Source organism: Aulostomus chinensis, chromosome 14 (assembly GCF_037954235.1).
Source record: "Aulostomus chinensis isolate RoL2024-O1b breed Wild chromosome 14, RoL_Achi_v1.0, whole genome shotgun sequence".
Taxonomy (NCBI): domain Eukaryota; kingdom Metazoa; phylum Chordata; class Actinopteri; order Syngnathiformes; family Aulostomidae; genus Aulostomus; species Aulostomus chinensis.
In genome coordinates this window covers 27498847-27525642 of record NC_141333.1, presented here as the reverse complement: position 1 = coordinate 27525642, position 26796 = coordinate 27498847, and the positions used below count along the sequence as shown (strand labels likewise).

At 43.2% G+C, this 26796-nt stretch overlaps 1 protein-coding gene across 3 annotated transcripts in view; it reads right to left on the bottom strand.

The window, feature by feature from the left end:
• The window catches only part of nlgn1 (neuroligin 1), a 399552-nt gene extending 376701 nt beyond the window's left edge, over positions 1-22851 (bottom strand). For all 3 annotated transcript variants that reach the window (XM_086225325.1, XM_086225326.1, XM_086225327.1), the window contains exon 1: positions 22313-22851. The gene's annotated coding sequence lies outside the window, so the exon portion shown is untranslated. The remainder of the gene's footprint in view (positions 1-22312) is intronic.
• Between the last annotated feature and the right edge of the window lie 3945 nt (positions 22852-26796).

Genomic DNA, 26796 nt, shown 5'->3' with positions numbered 1-26796 from the left:
GTATGTTTTATCAAATCATATTGCTTGTACTTCATTCATGGATTTTTGTCGATGTGAATTAAATGGACTAGATCATGGTTTTTGAATTTAAAAAGAATAACTTGGGGGAGTTACCGGAATGTCATGGCAAGCCATTTCAAAAGTTTATGTCACTCAAAACACAGCTTTAAACAAGAGATGTCTTCAACCCAATGGTCAGCAACTCATGCCTCGAGCACAACTCAAACACGTTCTCACCCATCAGAACTGGGATTTAGTCCATGGGAAATATGTACAGGGACAAATACCACTGGCACTACATTATCAATGTTACTACAAAAAGGCGGATGCTGTTTATTCTGATATATTTATTTGCTCATATACAGTATGTGTTAATATGTTAACTGGGTACAGGAAGTTAGCCCATGAACAGGGATGCATACTCAGCAATGAATCCTTTGTTCAGTAGCAATTGGAGTTGGCTTGAAAAAATGTAATTAAGCAGCCATAGGGCAGCTACAAGAGGGATACAAGAAGAATTCACTGGAGGTAGCTTAAGGTAACACATTTAAGTGTTTCTTAATCTCTTCTGTCTCACACACGTATGGCAGATATTGTTGTTCATAGCAACTCAGGCATCCACTCCACCACTTCACTCACTATGACAAGAGTAAAACAAAAACATCAGTGTTCATTACACTCAACAGAGAATTGGCAGACAGCAGCACTCCCAACACAGTGGAGGAACACATATTCCTTATAGAGCCAATGGAATAGTTGTTTGTTTGTTTTTTTCCTCTCAAATCCTTTTTTTTTACAGTCGAATTTTCCCCCCAAGAAATCAGTCAGTATGCTATAGCATTTCATTTTTCCCTGGGTCATTCCTCATAATTTTTAATTTTCAAAAGTTAACTTTATCTCTGTTCATCCTGTTTCATGTCCATCTATTCATCCATTTTCTTCCACTTATCCTGTTAAGGGTCATGGGGGGGCTGAAGCTTATCCCAGGAGCTTTTGGGTGAGAGGCGGGGTTCACCCTGGACAGGTCGCTAGTCCATCATATATAGATAGACAACCATTCACACTCACAGTCATACCTACAGTCAATTTCCATCCATCCATCGTCATTTTCCACTTAGTCCTTACTAGTAAGGGTCGCGGGGGGGCTGGAGCCTCTCCGGGCGAGAGGCGGGGTTCACCCTGGACAGGTCGCCAGTCCATAACAGGGCCAACATACAGAGACGAACAACCATTCACACTCACATTCATACCTACGGTCAATTTAGAGAATCCAATCAGCCTAGTCCCCAAATTGATGTCTTTGGACTGGTAGGAAGCTGGAGTACCAGAGAGAACCCACGCAGACACGGGGAGAACATGCAAACTCACAGAAAGATCCCACGCCCGAGCTGGGACTCAAACCCGGAACCTTCTTGCTGTGAGGCCACAGTGCTCACCAGTGCACCACCGTGCAGCCTCCTACAGTCAATTTAGAGTATCCAATTAGCTTAATCCCATTTGCATGTCTTTGGACTGTAGGAGGAAGCCAGAGTATCTACAATTCTACAATTCTACAATTTCATTTAGCAGACGCTTTTGTCCAAAGCGACAAACAACACAAGCAAGAATTCAGACTTAAGGAAAAACCCATAGTAAGCGCAAAAGTGCTTCTGTTGTGAGAGAACCCACGCAGACACAGGGAGAACATGCAAACTCCACACAGAAAGATCCCGTGACCGAGCCAGGACTCGAACCCGGAACCTTGCTGTGAGGCGACACAGCTAACAACTGCACCACCGTGCGGCCTCCTGTATTATGTATTCATCTTAATCATAGCAGTAGAACATACACAATTCTACAGTGGCTGCTCCTGGTTCCCTTTGCTGGCATTTTGCATTGCGCTTCTTTGTACCTCTTCATGCCCATTACATGTGTGCTGTTTTTTTAATCAACTATCAGATAAAGGCAAGCTGCCAAAAAAGCAAGGAAAAAAAAAACAGTACTGTGGAATGGCAGAAAATTCCACAATATGTCACTGAAAAATCTTGGGGTTTTGAGAATTGATGCTAACAGATGGTAAACAAATCTGACCCAGGTAATATATAATAATGTACAATACAAAGAAAAACGAATTAATTGTAAGCAATTCTTAAACAGCCTGTCTCTTTTCTTGTGTGTTTTTCAACCATTTGTTGACTGTCAGTCCAGAGACTGCTTGTTGGTGGAGGAGGCTGACTGACTGTTGTTAAGACTGTTGACCGGTGAATGTATTCCGTGTTCTGGGCTGTCAGTCTGGATCAGTGTGTTGGGCGCCCTTGGCTTCTATGAACAGAGTTAAACTCCAGCACAGAGCCTCCAGCGCTTTACACACATAGTCCAACACAAAAACAACCACACACACATTCTAGCCTAGGGAGTAGGAAGGTATATGAGTACTGAGAGGATGTGTCAGCTCCTCCTGTCCTGCTTCTCAAACCCTTGCTTCACCTTCGACTAATCCTCCACCCCTCTGCTACTTTACAAACAACATGAACATTGGCACATTCACTCTGGAAAATTGAGGTTAGGGAGACAGAAAAGATTAAAATATAACAAGGTTATATAATTGGCTGTGACAGAGGCACGAGACTGGACATGCATCCAGTACTCACACACACACACACACACACACACACACACACACACACACACACACACACACACATCTCCTTTAAAATGTGGCTGTCATCATCAACAGGACCAACCCAGTAACCTCACACAGACGATGAGTGCATTAAGCACCAATCTGCTTGCACTATATTCAGTTCAATCACCTCAGCTGAGTAGAATCGATGCTTCAATATTGCCCCTCAGACACAGCTGGTCAGTGGGGCTACATGCTAAGCACCTGAAGTAGTGAATACCCTGGAATAGAGAGCATGGAAAGCCAACTTCTCAGTTTTGGTCACCTGGGAGACATTTTGTGCCTAGATACCAAGAGGATCAATAGGGAATGGTTTGTCATTAAACTGGCTTGCCTTGCTGCCTCAGGACGGTGGCATAAACGACCACGGAGCACAGTGAAGGTATAAGCGAGTTTATGAATAACCCCCTTCAGACAGCAAACACACATCCAATTGTCAACACAAATGCCCCCCCCAAAAATCTCCCACTTATATGCTCAGAATCAAAAATACAGCACTCAGGGGAAGCCTGGAATTGTTACAATACATCTTGCGCTCAACCTTTTACATTTTGACTCCTGTGAATCCAATTAGTTCCCTTTTCTCTGTAAATCACCCAACTCCTCTCTCTAACCTTATACCCAGTGAGAGTTCAAGTCTGCTTCAAAGACATAATTAGCCAGTTAGTTTGAGGAACAAGCACTGCTTCCCTGTGGAGTCATAGGGAGCCAAATGAAGCTAGAAGCTATTGGGAGACTATTATGGCCACTGCAGACCCCTAAGGCCTGGATTTGGTTTTCATTGCTTTTTGATGCTGTTTTATATAACTATTGGCTTAAAGGTGTAAATTGTAAACTGCCTCTCTGAGGACTTTGAAGTTTTTTGCTTTTTTTTGGTTTGAAATGCCCATGAATAGTTTAATTGTCCCCTTTGAAAACCAAAGTTAGAGTAAATTAGCCTAGCTGCTGACATTAGGACCCTTTGATTGGCCCTAAGGAAGCTAACCAGAGAAGATAAAACAAAAATGAAATTAAATCCCTTTCAAAGCATATTTGAACAGAATGTGAACATTTTTTGCAGAATATGATGACTTCTTTTTTTTACTAGTAGAGCAAACTTGAAAAAATAATTTTGGAGATTATTTTCAGAAGTTGACGATATGAAATGTAAATTTTTAATTCACAAATTTGAAACTGTCACAATTCTATCAAATTTAAGATTTCGAGAAAAGCTACTGCCCAAAAAGTGTTTAAACCTTTGGTCATTGTTTATTGTAATGCTAATTCAAATCTTTATGTGGAAGGCCTTCAGGACAAAGGACAAGGAGGAGATGAGAGCAGCACAGAGGGAGGTGAAACGCCGGCTGAAGGAGGTAAAGGACTCCTCCAGGAGGAAGGTGGAGCAAAAACTAAAGGAGAACGACATGAGAGAGGTCTGGGAGGGCGTCAAAACCATCACTGGCCACAAAGCCAGGACCAGCACGGAGCGGGGAGGGGTGGAGAGAGCAAATGACCTGAACAAGTTCTTCAACACGATCAGCCAGTCCACCTCACACCACCCTCCAACGCCCCCCTCCCCCTCCACAGCAACTGAGCAGCCCCGCTCCACCCCTCCCTCCACCACCCACCCCCTTCTCACAATCATCACAACCCCCTCCTTGCTTCACAGCTGACCAGGTGAGAGGAGAACTGAGGAAGCTTCGGCCTTGAAAAGCAGCAGGACCAGAAAGAGTGTGTCCCCGGCTCCTCAAGACCTGTGCTGCTGAATTTGGGGAGCCGCTACAACGGGTCTTCAACCTGAGTCTGCAGCTCGGGAAAGTGCCCACCCTATGGAAGACGTCATGCATCGTTCCAGTTCCTAAAAAGAACCGGCCCAGTGAGCTGAACGACTTCCGACTGGTGGCACTTACTTCACACCTGATGAAGACTCTAAAGCAGCTCTTCCTCAACCTCGTCAGGCCTCAGGTGCAGCATGCTGAGGACCCTCTACAGTTTGCCTACCGGGGGAAGGTCAGTGTGGAGGACAACATCCTCTACCTGCTACACTGAGCCCACTCGCATCTGGACAAGGGAAAAGGCACAGTGAGGATCCTCTTCCTGGATTTCTCAAGTGCCTTTAATACGATCCAGCCCCCTGCACTACAGGACAAGCTCCTACAAATGCGAGTGGACCCCGGCCGGATTGCTTGGATCTCCAGTTACCTCACCGACAGGCCACAGTTCGTCAGGCTGAAGGACATCATGTCTGACACTGTTGTCAGCAGCATCGGTGCTCCACAGGGGACTGTACTGTCCCCTATCCTCTTCACCCTGTACACCGCGGACTTCTGCTACAACTCTGAACTGTGTCACATCCAGAAGTTCGCAGATGACACAGCCATTGTGGGGTGTATCAGGGACAATGAAGAGGAGGAGTACAGGTGCCTGGTGAGGAACTTTGTTGCCTGGTGCTACAACAACAGCCTGCAGCTCAACGCCTCCAAAACTATGGAGCTGGTCATTGACTTTGGGAGGGACAGACCCAGACCTAGACCAGTTCTGATAGGAACGGAGGAGGTTGAGGTCGTACAGACCTATAAATATCTTGGGCTGTGGCTGGACAACAGGCTGGACTGGACGAGCAACACGAGGCAGCTGTACAAGAAGGCTCAGAGCAGGATGTACTTCCTGAGGAGGCTGAGAGCCTTCAACATCTGCAGGAGGCTCCTGTGGATGTTCTATCAGTCTGTGGTCTTCAGCGTCCTGTCCTACGCTGTGGTGTGCTGGGGGGGGGGGGGGGGGGGGTGACAAAGGCAGACCTCTCCAGGCTGGAGAAGCTGATCAGGCGGGCCAGCTCAGTGGTTGGGATGAAGCTGGACCCTCTGGCAACAGTAGCAGAGAGGAGAACTCTGGACAAACTGCTGGACATCCTGGACAATGTCAGCCACCCTCTGCACACTGTCACCACCAGCCAGAGAAGCCTGTTCAGCCAGAGGCTGCTCCTCCCCAAGTGCAGGACCAAAAGACTGAAGAACTCATTCATCCCCCAAGCCATCAAACTGTTAAACTCCTCACTGGAGGGGGGGAGGGCCAACAGAAGGACTGTAGGAGAGGGCTGAGCACCAATAACCTGCCCCGATAACAACCGGACACTCGGGCAATCAAGAGACTGCATATTATTATTATTGTTATTACTATTGTTACTACTGCTTCTATTATTATTATTATTATTATTATTATTATTACTACTACTATTGTTATACTATATTATTATTATATTACATTATCATTATATCATATTAAATCATCATTATTATTGTTATAATAATAACAATTAATATCATTATTATTATTATTACTGTTACTATGCACATATACAAATCACATTCAGGCACACATATACAAATCACATTCAGGCACACATATACAAATCACATTCAGGCACACATATACACATATGTGTATATGTGTGAGCCTAATAGCTGAAGGCTCTGGCTCCATTCTACTTTTAGATACTCTAGGGACCACAAGAAACCCTGCATCCGAAGGGTTCTAGCCGGATAATCAGGGAGTATGAGCTTAGTCAGATGTAAAGTTGCCTGATTGTTGAGGGCTTTGTATGTTAGAAGAATAATTTTGAATTCTATTCTGAATTTAACAGGGAGCCAATGCAGAGAAGCCACAACAGGATAGATACAGTATGGTCTCTTCTGCCAGTTCTAGTCAATACTCATGCAGCAGCGTTTTGGACCAGCTGGAGAGTCTTTAGGGACTTATTTGTGCAGCCTGATAGGAGGCTATTGCAGTAATCCAGCCTAGAAGTGACAAAGCATGGACTAGTTTTCTGCATCTTTTTGAGACAGGATATCTCTGATTTTAGCGATGTTACATAGAAGAAAGAAGACAGTCCTGGAGGTTCGTTTAATGTCAGAGTTCGACAGATTCTGATCAAAGATAACTCCTAGGTTCCTTACAGTAATGCTGGGGGCCAGGTTATTGCAATCCAGGGTACCTATATCATTAGATGAAGTGTTCCTAGGGTGTTTTGGGCCCAGCATAATAACTTCAGTTTTGTTTTTTTTTAGTTTAATAAAAGAAAATTGTGGGTCATCTGTGTTTTTAGCCCCTTCAGTTTAGTCAGCTGATTGGTTTCATGTGGATGCATTGATAAGTACAACTGTATGTCATCATAACATAACAGTGAAAATTAATTGAGTCTTTTTATTTTATATATGACCAAGTGGAAGCAGATACAGAGTGAAGAGACTGGACAAAGCACAGACCTTTGTGGAACACCATGACTGACTGTAGTGCTTTCAGAGGAATAATCGTTAGCAAGTACAACCTGAGATCAACCTAGTAAATATGACCTAAGCCAGTTCAGTGCTGTTCCTTGAATGCCAGACATGTCCCAGTCTTGGCAATCGTATGTGAATGTGTGGTGTCAGTGAAAAAATAAAAATCAGCTAAGGATGAAAAAAGGTGATGGGGTGAATTGGTTTACAACAAAAATACTGATATCTAGCACCAGTCTATTTATCTTAAGAGGAAGATCTGTTGCAGTGTAAATAATTGGTCTCACCTGTATTGTTTTTGCACCTGAACCAAACCAGACTGTGCTGTAATTCTCTTTTATTAGAGTGTTAGAACATAAAACTTGTATACGTGAATGGGTTGGAAGACTTGTTTGATTGATCACCCGCATATCCACACACACACACACACACACACACACACACACACACACACACACACACAAAGTTACTCTCTCTGGCTAGGTAACCTTAACAGTCCTGTCAGGCTGGCGTCACAATCTGTCCTATTCAGCTTCTTCCTCAAAAGAGCTTTCAGCAGACTCAAATGTGTGTAAGAATTCACAGCATCATAAAATGACATCCACATAAAGATAAAGACGGATGAAGCCCTCCAATGTTTCCAACATTCCAACGTCTTTTTACTTCATATATAATTATTTTTAGTCATTAAAATTACATCGTCATTAATTCTCCAGTCTGCATCACAGCATTATGTTGTCTTCAGTCATCTCAGCATGACAGCTGATTGCTCTCTTACTCGATAAGAAAAATATGGTGACTTATTTGTTAACAAAATAATACAGTGGTCCACACTGTTAGACACACTCTTCAGTGACAAAACTTGAACTACAAAGGTGACAGTAAAAAAAAAAAAAAAAAAAAGACAGGAAAACCGAACAAGGGTAAGGTGAGACATGGCTAAATATGGTGAAAACCACTTAAGTTTAGGGCATTTCTAGAACTGATTTTCTGACATTTTACTGTATATATCAGTACGGCATTACCTGATGAAAGATCAAATTTCCTTTCCTTTCCAGAACAGAAATATGAACTATAAAGCCATAAACAGCCAATCTTTGCTCTATTTTCAGTCATAAATGTACAGGGAATTAATGACCCCTCATTAACAAGTAAGAAGTCTTTTCCCTGAAAACCTCCCAAGGGAGGCACCTGGGAGGCATCCTCACCATATGCCTGAGCCACTTCATCTGACTCCTCTCGATGTGGAGGAGCACATCCTGCCGAATGGCGGAGCTTCTCACCCTGTCTCAAAGCAAGAGGCTAGTTACCCTCAGGAGGAAACTCCTATCTGCCACTTGTGCCCGAGATTTTGTCCTTACCCAAAGCTCACAACCATAGGTGAGTAGACTGACTGGTAAATTAATACCTCTACACCACCGCAGGGTTAGGGTTAGGGTTAGACACCACACCAATCAGCCTGTTGAACTTATGATCCATCTTTCCCTCACTTGTGAACAAGCCCCCAAGGTACTAGAACTCCTCCACCTGGGGCAGGGTTATTGACACAATTGGTGACAAAGGGCAGCCCTGGAGGAGTCCAACCCTAATTAGGTCCGACTGAGTCTGACTGGTTGGGCAAATTCCCATGCATCCTCAAGACCCTGCACAGGGTGTAGAGCTAGACCACAGCTCCATGACCAGGACAAAAACCACACTGCTACTCCTGGATCTGAAATTTAACTATCTGACGCACCCTCCTCTCCAGAACACCCGAATAGACCTTACCAGGAAGGCTAAGGAGTGTAATCCCATGATAGTTGGATCACATCCTCTGGTCCCCCTTCTAAAAAAGGGGAACCACCATCCCAGTCTGGCGATCCAGAGGCACCACCCCTGATGTCCACGCGATGCTGCAGAGTCGTGTCAACAAAGACAGCCCCACAGCATCCATGGCCTTGAGGAACTCAGAGATAGGAGAGTCCACCACAGAGTCCCCAGGCACTGCTTCCTCATTCGAAGATGCGTCAGTGGGATTGAAGAAGTCCTCAAAGTATTCCCTCCACCAGTCCACAACAACTTGAGTCAAGGTCAGCAGCACACTGCATACACCATACACAGTGCTAACAGTGCTTCCCCCTCTCGAGACAGCGGATGGTGCTCCAGAATCTTTTCCAAGCCATCCGAGAGTCATTCTCACTGGCCTCGTCAAACTCCTCCCATGCAGGAACATGGTCAAACCTCTTCCAGAGGTAGAAGCTGAAACTCCCTCTGACGGGATACTCTGCCAGACATTCCCAGCAGACCCCCACAATGTGTTTGGGCCTGCCAGGTCCAGCCGGTGTCCTCCCCCACCATCGGAGCTAACGCACCACCAGGTAGGGTTTGGGTTTAGGGTTAGGCTGTAAGAGGCTGTGATCACCTATTCATTTGCCCGACAACTAACCCTAACCCTGTTATTAATACCCAGTAGGCTTGTTATGGAGCTCGTGTTTCCTATTCCTAATTGTAAGCCTTAGGGGTTAGCCTGAGGGAAAAGGCCCTGTCCTCTCCTTTGAGGACCAAGGTTAGGGTCAGGGTTAGGGTTAGAATTAGGAATAGGAAACACGAGCTCAATAACAAGCCTCCTGGGCCTACTGGGCATTAATAATATTGGGTCAAGCAAATGCATAGGTAATCACAGCCTCTTACACCTAGTAGGCAGAGTAGGGCCCTCCTCAGCCATGTCTGTGGGATTGGGGGATCAGAATTAAGCTTATTCAATGGCATAACAGAAACAGATTCAGATTCAGATTCAGATAACTTTATTTATCCCCGAGGGGCAATTAAAGATCACAACTCAAAGCCTGATACAACTATCACAAGCCGTCACAATTATTACAGATTGAAAGAAATAATGGTACACTTCAGAAATTTAACAACAGCACATATACATTTGTTGTGTATGTACGCTAAACTTGAGCAGTCCATTGACCCAATGGAGGCAAGTGAGAGTGAGGCGTCGCAGCAAGAGCCGCGCCAGCCAAGCCCGGGCGGGGCAGGCTGCAGCCAACAGGCGCTGCCACCCCAAGGGAGGTGCAGAGGGCAGAGGCGGGGGTCAGGAACACACGGGGGAGGGGGGGATAGTACGTGCCATTTGCGTCACCAAGGCAGAAGGAGTTCTCCTGGAGGATAAACAGTGGGCAGATGACCTTCAGTAGCCGATAAGGTTGCTGTGTTTGGGTTTGGGCAGAGGAGCACACATTCCAATCCGTCTTCTCTTTCAGTCCAGTCCAAATTGTAAGTTAAAAATTTTCTAGTCTTCAACATCACTCTCCTCGCCGCAAAGCGGCCAACTGCTCCGAGATGGTTTCCATCCTGCGTTTCAGTTCAAGAGTCTGTTGTTTCAGTTCAAGAGTCTGTTGTTGCCCTGCTTTGCCAGCCTCAATAATTGCGTTGTAAATGACGGTCAGTTGTGGAGGTCCAGATCTGGTGGCAGCCGACGTCTTGCCAATTTTGCGGTATGTGGGGGCACCTCCAAGTCCGAGGAGGAGAAGCCCCACAACCATGAACCCAAATAAGTAGAGATCCTCGATGTCCTCCACGGAGAGAGGCGTCAAGCACGCGGTACGCCATCTCCCCCAGGAATCGAGAACATAGCCCGCAGGGTCGGTTCCATGCGGACAGGCAGGTTCCTCCGGTCCTGATTTCCTTGTCGAAAATATGGTGTCAATAGCGTTGAGAGACCAGCTGATCAATTCCATGATTAGTTTTTAGGTAGAGAGCTCACAGCTGCGTTGGATAGGAGTTGAGACAAAGAATGATAGTCAGACAGAAAAGAAGAGGAGGAGAGAAGAGGAGTGCGACTGCTCTCGCCGAGTCCCAACCCAGACATCTGCTGCCAAGACATATGAACACCAACCTGATGACACCACCAAGTTGATCATCAAACTGCAGCCCAGGGATGTGAAATGCACATATGGACACCGTTATGGACAATCTGTGATGAGCTCATAAGTCCAATAACAAAGCATCGCTCCAGTTCAGATTTGGGAGGCCTCCCCATCATGATCAGGTGGGCCTCCCAATTACACCATATAGCCATTATAAAAAACATAAAATTATAATAAATACACAAGAAAAATTAATAATTGTATCTTGTGATTAAATATTTTATGAGCCTCCCAACCTGTCTCACAGATCCCATATAATAATCTGTGTGCATACAGGCGCAATCTGTGTATCATTAATGTGATAAGGTCACATTTTGTCTTGTTTTAAAAACCTAAAAGCAAGGCAAGGCTAACACATAAAAGGCATTTTCACACTGCCACAAAAGCCATGTTTTTGCCCCCCAAATTGCCGTGGTGCTTGTTGTGTTCACACTGAGTGACACGGGCTGGGGGGAAAATCGCCATGCCAATTTACCCTCATCCAACGCTAGTCTTTTTGCCAGTGTGAGTTTGATCTGAACAATCCACTCACTCTGACACAGCGTTTTGGGCGTGGTGATGACGTACTTAATCAAGCTGGACATTAATAAACATGGTAGCACACGAGGTAGAGACATGAAACACTTCACCTGCGAGTTCCAAGTTCAACATACATCAAACATTTTGGAAGATGGCCAACATGGGAGATACTGAGCTCCTCAGCCTCTGTGCAGAGGATGTCATTCACTGGAACATTCAAAGTCTGGCCGGGAGGACGACGGAACATGGCTTCCCTCACAACAAGGCATAGGTTATCTATAAACTGAAGACTCTGGACATGCCTAGCATAATGTGTGATGTGTTATCAGGATGTGCCACTAGATTACATCTCCTGTTGCCAGCTACGGCTCCCTGGGGAGAAACTACGACTCGCGTTCACATTATCTTTTTGGCTGAAAAGCCAGATAGTTCACAAACACATATAGACAGACAACCATTAGTTCTCACAGCCACATCTACGCTCAATTTAGAGTATCTGACTGGCCTAGTCCCCTCTTGCATGTCTTTGGACTTTTGAAGGAAGCTGGAGCATCCAGAGAGAACCCCTCGCAGGCACAGCTAGAACATGCAAAGTCCACACAGAAAGACCCCATGCTTAAACTTGGGCTCGAACATAGAATCTTATTGCTGTGAGGCGACACTGCTAACCACTGTAGCACCGTGCCGCCCCATACAAATTTTCCATTTCCAAAAAAACTTTGCTTCAGTTCATAACTGCTGGCGTTTATCCTTTGAAAAGACAATTTAACTATGGTTGAATAAAAATGTTTCCTGTTGACTATCCTCAAATGCAAATTGAGGTACACAAGTGGTAAAACAGCACGTGGCTTGTGAGCCACAGGCTGAGTATGCTAGCATCAGGAGTAATGCTGTCCAAGGCAGAGACCAACAGCATCAACCAAAGTATATAATTAGGTAACAGGGTAAACACATAGCATGGCAACTTAGCATTGGGCTTAGGGCCAACAAGGCCATCATCCCTAAATTCACTGCTGCTGCTAGATGTTTTCTGAATTTGATCAATGGAAGATTTAATTCATGGTTTGTGGGCATTAGGATTTATGGAGTAATTTTGAAATTTTTCTTCATCACAATTTACTTAAAGCAATAGACAAATTTCAAATTAAAATTAACAATTCACTTATCATTTTTTTGCTCAGATTGTGTCAAATAAAAAAGATGGAAGCACACTAAAAGCTATTGTGGGATGTTACTCAAATCGTGCATGAGCACCTTTGGCACAACTTTACTGTAAATAAATGCCCCTTTTTAAGATAACTCACTTCTTCAGGAAAACAAGCGGTTCAGCACATTGAAATTCACAATGGCTATGGTTGGATGTTGTGCTTAAAATGGCCATCCCAAACACTGTCCCTAAAATGAGAATCCCCATATCAATGAAAAAGACACCTTGTGCAGATAATTTTAATTACTGTAATGACTGTCATTATAACATGACATTATATTCAGTCTTTTCATAATGTAGTAACTGTGCATGTATTTACTCAAGGGTATCTTGTAGGGAGATATTCAGCATTTTTGTCAGACTCTTTATTTCACTTGCAATTTTAGTTGAAACTTTACATCAGTGTTCAACATCCTGCTTTTACTTTTGTAGGCCTGTGAATTTTCTGATTGTAAGACATTGTGTTACCCAGCCATTTGAAATGTTAAGCGTGGGCTGACAGATTTGTGTGAAAAAACAACACTTTCTTTCATGCATCATGTACTGCAATCCACACAAATGCAACACCATTGCAAGCCCTGCTCAGTTCATTCAACTGAGTTCACTCAGCTAACTAAGCAAGAATAACATATTCCCATTACTCTACATAGACTTTTCTGTCAAGAAGCATTTGCAAGTCAAAGCCTGTAGTGAGTGGTTTGAAGAGCATTCACATGAATGTATTACTTTGATGCTCTCAGTATTGTAGAAAACTGGGAACTACACTATAGCACCATATTTGAATGTAACACAGTGTGACATCATGAAATGTTATCATGATCACTTTTAATTTCCTTTTTTTTACTCATTGGATACATAAACTTTCAAATAAAGCTACCTCTAAAGTTTTCATCACACACAATGAGACCACCTAAGACTCAAGTCACATTCACACCTGTACTTAAATGGACTGGTCTGGACTAAGAAACTTTAGGTTATGGTCTGGTTTGTTTAACATCTGGCCTTTCACAAACTGAATCTTGGTGACTGTTGTTGGACTTATACATCCATATGTGAATATCACATAACTAAAGAGTCCATTTTCAGTTAAGTGAACTGAATCAAATTATATGTTCATATGTTTTTGCCAGGGCACCACAGTGGTCCAGTGGTTAGCACTGTTGCCTCACAGCAAGAAGGTACTGGGTTCAAGCCCAGGCTCAAGTGGATGGATGGATATTTTTGTTCGAGTCAGGGAGCTCACCAAGATAGCACAGTTCTTTGGCTCCAACTAAGCCTTGTGCCAAAGGTCAAGTGTGGATGCATGAGACATTTTGCTGCACATTAAAAACAGATAGTTACAGTGTCACTGTGGATTTATGATGGTAACTATACTGTGAATTAGAACCAATCAACACAATGATATTTCAATTTGTAGAATGTACACACTGGAGTCTCAATTTGTGAAGTATAGAGTCCTGTTTTATCCATCCATCCATCCATTTTCGTCCGCTTATTCCTGTTAAGGGTCGGAGGGGCTGGATCCTATCCCAGTAGGCTTCGGGCGAGAGGGTACACCCTTGACAGGTCCCCAGTCCATCGCAGGGGAAATATATACAAACAGACAAACATTCACACTCACAACCACACCTATGGTCAATTTAGAGTATCTAATCATCCTAGTCTACATTTGCATGTCTTTGGACTGTGGGAGGAAACCGGAGTACCTGGAGAGAACCCACACAGGCACAGGGAGAACACGCAAACTTCACACAGAAAGATCCCGTGCCCGAGCTGGGACTTGAACCGTAACCTTCTTGCTGTAAGGAGACAGTGCGAACCACTGTACCACCGTGCCGCCCTCCAGTTTAATCATTGCAACAATTCACCACAGTCTTATCATTACAGCTTTAAACACACAAAGACCAATGATCAATAGCCCATGTTCTTTCTTATGATCACCCTTTGCCTGTCTTACTTGTCATGAGCTTCATTACATATTAGGCAGGAGAAACAAATTCATAAACAGTTGAGGACAGGCTGATGATATGATTTCTGGAAACACAAATCATCTTCAACTCTACCAAATAGATTGCTCCGTATGTCCCATTTACCCTCTGGAAAGCTCAACAAGTTCCATTCTAAACAAGGAGTCTATGTCAGTGTTCCTCAATAGGTGGCCCCGCCGGCCACGTACTTGTTACCCCCCAACTGTTTTTCCTTAACCTTGTGTTTTGGATGGGTCAGCACGTCAAGGTAGGGTGGCCTTAGGGAGGTTCAGGGTTCAGGTGGTTTCCTGAATGGTCACCCTACCTTGACGTGGTGACCAGCCAGAGCATTTGTTTTTTTGTAACCCTAAACAACACGTTTATATTACACGCTGCCCTCACAACTACAGGACATCCACGCAGCTACACCGATAATCCACAAGCAAGTGCACTTGCACTTCATTTGCACCCTCACCCCCCAGGACGTGAAATACTGACCAGGACTTGTCTCCGTGCTAACGATACAAAGACAGTTACTGGGTCACTCAGAATTATTTTTAACTTTCAGTTTCATTTTTGGAGCAGTTTTTAACATTTTCATCACTTTGTTAAACTGAAAGGGACATTTGGTTTGATTTTAGCATCTATGTTAGTTTGGAATTACTGAGATACTTGATTCATCATGGGACAGAAATATCTTTCCTTCTTCCTTGTGGTTCTTAGTGTTTATATCTAAAAAGAAAATTGTCTTATTCAACTTTTTATTTTAATTTATGTAAAAATGGACATGACATTTAATTTTGGGCCATATTTTTGTTGTTGTTTTGAATGAAAAGGGCATATCATTTTGTTTGGAATATTATAGTATTATCGCATGTGGCCTGACCGACCTCATCCTGATTTTAAGGGAAACTATTATAAGTGAGAAACACCTGTGAATTCGGTCCCATTGCCTCATAAATACATAACACGGTCACTAGCTTTGAATGAACCAAACAGATTAAATCCCAAATCCCAAGGTCATGTCAGGATAACCCTATGTAACACAAAGACTCAGCAGTTAGCACTGAGCTTCAACTTCATTTAAACATTTTGAAACTTCATTCTGACACATACATTCATTGTCTCCTGTTTACAACACTGCTTTGTTGTTGCTGCATCATTACATGAAATTAAAAAAAAAAAAAATTATAAGTGCCCTGCACCCTGCTTGACGCATTTCTGTTCAATACACTTTAACATTTTTTTTTCCCATTTTTTTCTTTACTTTATACACTTTTACTGAAGGGGAAACATTTGGGGGTTTTCAACAGTCCTTGAAATAAGTAGAAAAGCCACAGAGATAAACAACAAAAATATCTTTAATTTCTAATTTCAGTTTTAAAATTTTTGAGTTGACAATACCAAAAACACAGATAAACATCTGTTGAACCCTGACAGTAGGAGATAAATGTGCAACTTCCATCAGACAGATCCATAAAAACTGGCATCCAGACTCTAGAAGAAGAGATAAAATACCAGATCTGAAATGGAGTCAACAATTGTTTGAAAACTGAGCCCTGGACCTTTGCAGTACAGAGAAATGACTGAAAATAAGCTGGCCAGGAGATATGGATTAATGTTGGGCAATTGAATCTTATTTCAGATTGTCCAATCTTGCTTAATGCCGATAGAAGATTGACAATCCAATCACAAAAGGGGGTGGGAGGAGTTACATCATAGTACATCAGTGAGAAGCAACATGGCTGATGCGAACAGTGAAGATATAGAGCACATGTTCACTTGGCCAGGTTGTCCTCCCTCCCCACTCTCCTGACTCTCCTGCAGTCTCCTTGCTCAAGACCTGAGCACGCTTATGTCATCACTTAGCTGCAACAGTCTGATATTTGGTCAGGCATCTCATGGATCTGATGTTATACTTAATCACAGGACAGGAATGAAAATTGGCTCCCACGTTAGGCTTTGAACATTACACATTGTGATACACTGAAATAAGAGAGGGGGCAAGTTTCCACTCCAAACTGCAGCTTCATGATTTGAGTCAAACATACAGTGAGTGGGCGGCAAATGAGAGAGAGGGGGGAAATAAATATTTCTCATGCTCTCATCGCGCAGTAGCATATATGTTGTTTTTTTAACCATCTGCCTCATTTTGCTTGCACGCTGTATGTGCAGCTTTTGTCCATATGTCAAAGTTCTTTGCCAGTGCCAGATGTGCAGACTACTTTTTTTTTACTCATCTGTGCACTTGCTGTCACTCTCATACTGCAAAGCTGCCCTAATGCTAGTGCTGCAAGCATGGGTGTCAAAGCCATGGAGAAGAGCCACAGTAAGCAGACTGGCAACTGTATACATTGACTCACTAAACTATGTCTACCTTAAATAAAAAAAAAAAAAATCTGTAGTAGTTCTAATCAACAATAAATACAGCAACTAACATTCCAGGCTTAAAATATCAATTTGGGACTAAGCCCTGCCCATATAACTGTATGGATACATATTTAGTTAATTGGTTAAACAGATAATGGTGTACTTCCTCATACCCAGTTCATGGCTTTCTCCCATGTAGCCACTGGTTTCTAAATTAAGGAGTATGAATGGTTTTGTTCAAGTTTTGATATAACAACTGTAACATTGTTTTTATTCTGTGAAATAAAATCTGTTATTTAGATTTATAAACAAGATGTATTCATTAAATACATTTAAAAAAAATACTCATTTAAAGGGGCAGCAGGGCTCAGAGGTAGTGGCCATCTAGCAACCGGAGAGTCACTGGTTCGACTGTCACTTCCCCCGGTGACGATGTCGAAGTATCCCTGAGCAAGATATTGAACCCCTAATTGCTCCTGACTGCCCTGTGACAGACTTGCAACCCATTCAGGTTTGGTATCAAATTGTGTGTCCTGTAAATGCTTAAAGAGTGTAGTCTTGTCCTGATCAGTATGAAATACCTTAAGGTCATGTATAGTACAATTTGGTGTAATACAGCATTTATTAATCAAACTAACAAAGGGAGACTACATTTTTGAACCCTAGTCAATACAGCTGACTAGATATTCCAGAATGCAGCTGTAGAGATTCTTAACCTTGTGATGAGGGAAAGTCTGGGTATTATGAGTAATAACTCAAAGTCTGTCTGAGTTACCATGGCAACCAAATCTGTCACCATAAATGGCTCTCTATTGGATTTTCTTCTGTCCTCCTGCAGAAGGACGCACTGTTTGGTCGGTGGGTCACCTCTTTATTCATTTAGTCCATATTGAAACTATGAAACAAATGAGTTAATTAGAATAGTTGTACTTTTAAAATCCCGGTGTTCACACATTCAATCATTATCAGTAGGGGCCACAAAGAGTTTATTTACAACACATTCATAATGTAAACAGTGACAATGACAATAAAACACTTTCATTATAAACTGACATACCTAATATATATTTCATAGTTTGTTTTAAATGTCAAATTTTGCTCGGTTTTGGCAAAAAAAGTAAATAGTGAAGGAAGGTATGGTTATGGTTGACATTTCAACACACACTTTTGCCATGGCCACTCATGTACCACTAACACAGCAGGTGAAGAAGTTGCTTGAAACATCTCATAGTGACATTAAATTGTATTGCATTGGAGTTAATTGACAGCCCACTACACCTCAAACAAATGCAAAAGGGTGCCTTGCATGTTGTTATCACACGCCAAGTGCCATGACAAAGTGTTACTGTTTGACAACCCAGGATGAGAGTGGTGTCAATTATCTCCTGCACTCATGATGTTATTGGCCTGACTGATGGAATGCAGCTCCTATAGGGTAATATGTGAGATGAGTTCCAAGCCCATATTAAGCCAAGACACCATTTAGCAAAAAAGAGACCAGAAAAAAATGTAGCAGTCTGTCGAAGTCTTCACATTTGAAAATTTAAACATTTTCTGTTTTTTGTTGTTTTTATTTTTTTACCTCATTTAGTGCAAATGAGCAAACCCATTAGTCCTGCCTCAGTAATTGCTATATTCTCCTACATCATCAGCAATGTTTGTTTTTCATCTTCAGTTGCCGGCCCCTGTGATGTCCTCATCAGATTAAAGCTGAACAAATAGCTTTAAAATGTAATGTAGGCTTAAACCTCCCCTCTCAGATTCCAACATGCAGGTATATAGTTCCAATTAGATGAATTACTGGGAATATAACACGATGTTTTTATGTCAATGACACTCTTCCCATGTGGTTGACATGTTGTTTTAAACAAATTAATGATTATCTCTACGTCTACTGGATAAAATGGAGGCACTGCTTTTTATTTACCAGTTGTCATGGATAATCATAGAATCAAAGCTTCATTAATAATAATTAAAAAAAAAAATTAATTCATGCCAGGATTGGTTAACCATGCATTCCTGAATACGCATCTTTACTGCCTTCCCATCAGACTACCTCATAAATAATGATACCAAATGTGTAAAATCACATAAAATGACGATAAAATGACTGGAAAGGCCCGAATCTTTGTTAATCACATGTCATAAAGAACAACTACTACAAACACAATGAAATGAGGTGGCCTGTGCCACAGTATGACAGCAGACATAAACATCCAATACCTAATATCATATAATCCTGTTATTGGTCCATTTCACGTCAGGAAGTTGTTTTATCTTCACTTGGGTTTGACGGCAGCTTTCTCCAAGCCGCACACAAAAATAAGGTTTATTTTGAAATGACAATCTCTTGATTTATAACACACTTAACTGACATTTATGTTTTCCACTTGCAATAGCATCATTTTTTATATACATTTCTTCCCTTCATTTGCAAAGCCAGTCCTCCCTTACAAAGTTTCTTGTGCTCTTTTGCCCTCTCTGTATCACTGTCAATACCTCATTTATTTTATGCTCTCTCAGTAAATACAGATGCATGTTTAAATACTGAAATTGTACCCTCATTGCCATGTCTACACTGTAATGAGTAGAATATGGTAAATCAGGCTGCATTTGGACATGGATTAACCCATTTAACTGTAAACGATAATTCTGTTCAACTTTTTGGGATGTAAATGGGACAACAATTATTGGAATTTTCACTTGTTTTTGGATATTGGCAAAGTTATACTAGTTATTTAAGCTCTCGTTATCAGTCACAACGCTGGCAATGTGGTTTTCAAAACACAAATGAACAGTGGACTGTGGCAGACACAAACGACAGCTTCTGTATATATCATAGATGACCCTGACCCTGAAATAAAATAAAATACATGCAACTAGGGGAGACCTGGAATTTCAATGTAAATTTGCAATATTTTACTCCATTCTATGCTCCTCATCACAAGTGATAATTATCAGGAACTGGACAGACATTTTTTTGAGAGTAGTACAATATTGAAGATATGATGTGAGAGGATATAACAGACTGAATACACATAGAACCACTGAAAACTCCTTTATCATGTAGTTTCTGAAGAACTGGAGTTCCGCAAGATTGGGCTGTTAATTTCAGTGGCAATTAAGAAGCTACACCACTACATTGGGAAGGTCTAGCCTGCTGTCCCATTGTGGTATGAACACTTCACCATCATAGATTATGTCCCTTGGAGGAGAGCAACCAATGAAGTAGAAGACAATTGTTAAACACACCATCATAAATAACACTGTCACTGCAGACAGAGACATGTGAGTCTCTGACTTTGATCCTTTTATCCATATCAAACTAATGCTGTTAAGATTAGAGGAACAAAATGTGAAAACTTCAACTGGCTGAACCATGACTTCCTCCATGTGTCAGTTACTAAAAAAGTATTTAACTGTGCAAAACTAGCACTGCACTTTTGAGACATGACTGTAAGTTCAACAGTCAGCTTCAAGCGCAATAATTCCAACATAAAACAGAAGGTGAGGCAGCTACTCACAGAAACATCAGGACCTCTGCATGAGTCAATAGGGAATCTATAATTTATGAAGCAGCTCCCTTATATACAGAAGATGAGGTAAAAGGAGAGGAGAAAAGAGGTGGTAGTCTAAGAGAACAATGTGTGAGGGGAGAAAAAGCTGCAGATATGCAGGAGTGCGCGGTGAGTAGATGTTTTCCTGAAGGCCTGAGCTATGTAGATCAGAACCCCTGGGACAGAGCAGTGTGAACTGCTGGAGCCAGCACCCCCCCCCAGAAAGAGCATGGAGGCAGACTCTGCCATCATGTGACAACTGCACAATATTCCCAACACAAAATGCAACAGAGGTGGAAAAATCATGAAACTTCATGAAAGGTCATATGCAGATAGCGAATTGCCCTTTTGCCAAAAGAGCTATCAGTCTTTATCAGTATCTCTTTATGAGATTATTTAAAATTTTGGCTTTCTAAAAGACCACTGAATATTCCTTTGATGAGACAATCAAATATCCAGAATTGTGCCTCACATATTAACAACAATACACACAAAATGATTATGATGTCACGCCTCACTTTGGAAGTCAGTATTTGAATTATAATTGAATATAGATGTCCATCTCAAAATCCGTCTGTCTTTGTAAATAGGACGTTTGTTTTCACACTGATTAATTTGAGAGAGGGTTGATTCAGGAAGGCCTGAATCTGCTGAAGCTGCTATTACACCCATATGTAGTCCAGAAGAGACAGAACCCCCAGCAATACCCCGAGCAATAGAAAAGCAAATCTGAAGAGAAAAGATCACATCAACATTTAGGGCAGCCTGAAAGTGACCTCTATGAAACAGCCTGATTCGGATGTCTTTTCTATGCCCACACAGTTGAAGCCATGACTAACACCTCTGTGAAGAACAACACTGACCCAGGCTTGGTCATCTGTGCACTTGTAGGTGTGATGACTCTACAGGATTTTATCTACCTAGACCCTCTTGAATGTTCCAAACACCCTGTCTGGTAAGTCCTTGGAGCAGACATACACGCACACAGCAGTCATCCAGTTTTATGGTGGTGCCCCCACAATAGATGATGGGTGCAACTTTCCCCTCCTGGTTCCGAGAGAGGACTTTATTCACCCCTTCAACCCCTCAACCCCATACCTAAGAGTTTTCCTCAATCCCTCTCCATTTTGAGACCTAGCAGTCAGTCTGAGAGATGGTTAGCATTCATTTAATTGACAAGGGGGATTTATAAAATCCAGATTCCAGCATCACCAGCTAACTGAATAGCCATCCAATGAGTCATATTAAATGAATGAAGATGTGTCTCTTCTAAAAGAAAGATCATTTGGAGCCCTGAAATGGAATCGTGCGCGCGCCACGCACGCACGCACACACACACACACACACACACACACACACACACACACACACAAAGTCTGCAGGTGGTAGGCGGTGGATGGATGAACGGATGTCGAATATTGAATATGCTCTCCAGTAGGATATTAGTTAAGGTTCAAACTAAGGAAATATTCTAAATCGACTGTTTGGCGCATCTTGCTTTGCTAGGGTGCACAGCTCTGTATGTCCATGCTCTTGGAACCGAGTGAGAGAGCACAAAGTGGCAGAGGGAAGCAGACGAGATGCTTTCTGCTGTGCACGTTTCCAGATAGCCTCTCTAAGCACAGTTCGTCTGTTATTCCCTTAGCACCAACATCATGAAGAGAGAGAGAGAAACAAACAATTTCTCCACATCTTGAACTTGTCCCCTTGACCAGCATGATCTCTGTCTAGCCTCATTCTGCCCGGTAAATCACGAGCTTCATCAGAACACTGCATTAGCCGCCTCTTTCCACACAAAGTGTCAAATCCACACAACAGAATATCTGACGGCCTGGCTGCAGCATGGAAGTGTGAATGTGTATTTACCGTAAAAGAAGGATCCCATCCGCTGCTCTTATCCACCTTACACAATATTCCACGTTGCGTCCGGTTACGTTAAGGTGCATTCCTTCCAAAATCCACATAGTCCCCACCACCACCACCAAAAAATATCCCGACGCTCAAGCGCTGGAAATTAACCTGGGAAATAAGACTGGCGCACTTTTCACTCCAGAGGACAGTAACTCATATTAAATGCGGTCCAATATTTACACACACGCTGCAAACAAATTAAGGAACCCCACTTAGTCCGACCACAAGTCCGCTGTAAATCCAGAATGTTTTTTTTTTCTTCAAATCACAACTATCATGAGAATATGATTCTCCCAGACAGAGAAGACCATTACCCCCGGCTCTTCAGACGCGCACCGGTCTACATGTTAATGGCGGAGATGCTGGAGAAAAGGAAACGAGTAGAAATTTTCCTCCCATCGTCCGCTCCTCCCGATCCAGGCTGCACTTGGCTGATAAAACACCGTCCTCTCTCTCCTCATCTCCCCCTCCTCCTCCACCTCTCATCTTCTTCAGCCGCCAATCTCTCTCGGTAGTTTACATGGAGCAGAGACGCGCCTAGCGGCCTTGGCGGGAATAGCCACGCACTTCGCTCCCACCCCGCCCCCACATCAGCCTGATTTTAAAGCTACAGACAGATATGCTTTAGGGAAAAGCAAAACAAGTGTATTAGCAGGAGTTGAAAGAGCTTCATTGTGTATGTCTGGAACTCTTGGATGATGGCCACCATTCTTCAAAAAGAGATTTTTGATGAGAAACGAAGCTCCCAAATCCCAAATAGATGTTACTGGGTTTGGATCTGGTGAGCACGAGACTCACATGATTTTTATCCTCATCACCCAATTCTTTCTTTTTTTTTTAAACCTGTCCTGTTCAGCAGCAGGGGCAAGCAGTATCGATGTTCCTGGTGCCTTGTTGTACTGAAGCAGTTTTATTCTGCATAGGAGGAATCTGATAAACTCCTCCTATCACCATTTATGTTTAACTTTATTAGGAATGGTATTGGTTCATTGATGAAGCTACCGGACTGAGGCTCAGGAGTGGATAGACAGAGAGAACAGGGACAGGATAGGGAAGACAGGAGGGGGGGGGGACACACACACATAAACAAACAATAGCAAAAAAAAACCCACAAAAAAACAACAGTAACAATAATAACAACAGGGGGGAAAAAAAGATAAACATTGGTTGCAGAATTTCCAGTGCAAATTTACCATTTGGTTTAATATAATTTAAAATAAATGTCTGAGTGTGTGATTATGTATCAGTTGTGCACTGTGTGTGTATGCGCGTGTGTATGTGTCCGCTACAGTTTGTCTTTGGATGCTGTGGGTAGCTGACTGTAGCTGATGTGGGGGACAAGAACAACGCTCCCCCGGTCCAGGATATTAGTACCGAGCCACAAGGGCACCGAGAAACCCCCAGAACACAGGGAGCCCCAGGCCACCCCCCCCCACCCCCCCAGGAAACAGCCACAGGCCCAACCCATGCCAGGAGCCGCAGGAAAGCATAGGAGCAGCAACCACGGCCCGGAGGCAGCCCACAGACAGACAGGGGAGACAGAGGACCCCAGGCCCACTGCGCACCCCCCTGCAGCAGGAGCTAAGCCCACCACCGGCGAGGCCGACACCCACCCACACCCCACGCCCAGACGGGGCAGACCACAGCCCACTACAACAACCAGGCCCACTTCCCCCGGACAGAGCACCCTCCCAACCCTCCACCCATCCCCTGTTCTCCTCCTCCCCCCAGAGCAGGCCAAGCTTCAGGCCATAAGGCACCACCAGCCAGCAACCCCCCCACCCCCCCCAAAAAAGGGAAAGGGACCCCCCACTCACCCGAGAGGCCCATGCCCGCCTGCCGGGGTGAGCCAAAGGCACCCATGTCCGGGACCGCCACCCCCAGACAAAATGAATAAATAAATCATACCCTCATCTTCCTCCACCCATACAGGGGCCGAGCTCTCCATAGATGCGGACGTAGTCCAGGGCACCTCAGACCTGGGCTGCGTTCCGATCAGCACTGTACTCCCTGCTTCCTGCTCCCTGTTCCCTGCATTCTTGTGGAATTGTTGTGCAAGTGATGTAGCTAGCAACCATACTTACACACGTAAATGAATTCATTTTTATTATTCGCCATTATTTTCCAGGCTCGGATGCACGTCTGCTGCTGCTGGCGATTTTTTTTATTTTACGCGCCGCACAGACACCGCAGTGCATCATGGGGAATCTTGCTTGTCAACTTCCGGCAAAGTGTACAACAGTTGTTCAGTTGTTACCTGTACCGTGCTCAGTTCCCTCTGAAGTGTTCCCTTCGGTTTGGAACCTCAGTTAAGATGGCTGTATACCGTGCGCAGTCAACTTTGCAGGGAACTGCAGGGTGATCGGAACGCAGCAAACGTAAAACTGCCAGCAAGGGATCCACTGCACAATGGCAAGGCCTGCGACCAACCCCAGCCCAACCACCATACTGGGAGGCAGACCACCCATCCCAAGAACACCAGTCAGGCCCCCAGGCCCGCGTTGGTGCAGTTAGCAAAAGGGGCAGCAATGGACACACTCCCTGCCCCAGCTTCCCCCCCATCCCAACATGGGTGCAGGGTGCGTGTTGTGCGTGGGAGTGTAGATGTGATGATGTGGATGACTAGAATGTAGTTAAAACTGGGGGAGGCACCCAGGGCATGGGAGCCCCACTGGCCCAAAATATATTTTTTTATAATAAGAAAATCTGATTCTTGAATTATTGACTCAAACATGCTGGCGACCCATCCAGGATGTGCCCCACCTCTCACCCATTGACGCTGGGATAGGTTCCACCCCCCCCCCCCGCAACCCTTAATGTAGGAATAAGCGGAAGACAATGGATGGATGGATGGATGGATGGTCTCATAAATGATTAATTAAAAAAAACACCTTGACAATATATATTTTCAAAATGTAAATAAATATTATACAAGGCATTGATACATCAGTGAAGAAGACCACAGAAAGAAAGGAAAAAAATGTTAAAAATCTTAAATCACAATAGTTTGATTATTCTTTTCGACACCCACTGATTTAATTTTCTCTCCCAGAACTCTGCAACAATGTGTTTTTCCCTCTGGACTTCAACAGCTCTTTTAACTCGTTACAATCCCAAAAACCCTCTACAATGGTGGGATTTTTATGTTTTGCTTGCTCATTATGATTGTTGTCTTCTTTAATGACTGAGTTTGCTGTTGCTGGAATGGCTTACCTGTCTGTGCTTATCTACAAAAAAATGGTATGACTGAATAAACTGCTCAGAACCAGTGAGAGGTGCTGGTTATATTTAACCTTTGTCCCAGACAGGATTTACCTGCACATTGACCTGTTAGTTACACTCACATAACACATTCCCACCCTATTTACAGGCATTATTCTTGCTGTCTCTTGTCCACTTCAGACTGAAATAGAAACTGGCATGCTTATTTTGTTCAGTCTGGTTATTTCACATCGTCAGACACACGTCTCTCATCAGGGTAGCAGCATGTTGGTCAGGGTGGCTGATATGTCAACATTTTCCTGTCAGCCACTGCGCCTCCTTAAACCAATGATGGCTGCTGTTCACAACTACTTCACATGCTCAGATCCGGTACCATTCTACCAGCAATGTGTTCTATGACCAGGCTGCATGAGTGTTACAGAATCAGAGGATCACCACATTGTCCGTCTATCTGTTATTGAAGTACAAGCCAAGTCAAGCCAACAAAGAAACATGCTTATGATAAATATGGTATTTCTTTTTTTAATAATTTGTTCTTTTCCTGGAAACCTAGATCTGTTCAAAAGAGTCACACTGCCATCACATCTAAACCACACCCCTATCTCCTTAAGGACACTGGTTGGCAGAACCACTGTTGGTGCACACACATAAATAGAAGTCTGCCATGTGATCTTGTGAATCCAGTTACCTCACACAGTAAAAATAAAAATGACAGATTGTTTAGTATCAGACGTGATTTATCTGCCCATATGTTGTGGCTGGTTAAACAACTGCATTAACTCTGAGGTGTGTCTGATTTGTGCGTATATCCACATAACTGCTGCTGCTGGCTTCGCAACTGTAGTCATTCTGTACTTGCTTTACCACATCATGAGGTTAAACATGCTTAGTGTGAGAATTATTGAATGTTAACCCTCTGCTCCTCCCTCTACCCCCAACACCAACTCCTGCTTTACTTTGTACAAAGCCAAATTCAAAATGTGTTTGAATGATGCCATATAAAAGTGGGACAATTTGGTTAATGAGTTGATAGTTTTGGGTCCTTTGTTTATAGTGGTGAGGCTTTAAGCAATTTTGTCTTTGGGAGAGCAGCTCCAACTGTAATAACAATTAGAAACATTTGGGGATGATGAATGAAAGGTTGTCTATTTCCACTTTTAGAAAATGATGTTCGCAGTTTTATTTAACACCAAAACTTGCTATGTTTCTCCAGATTA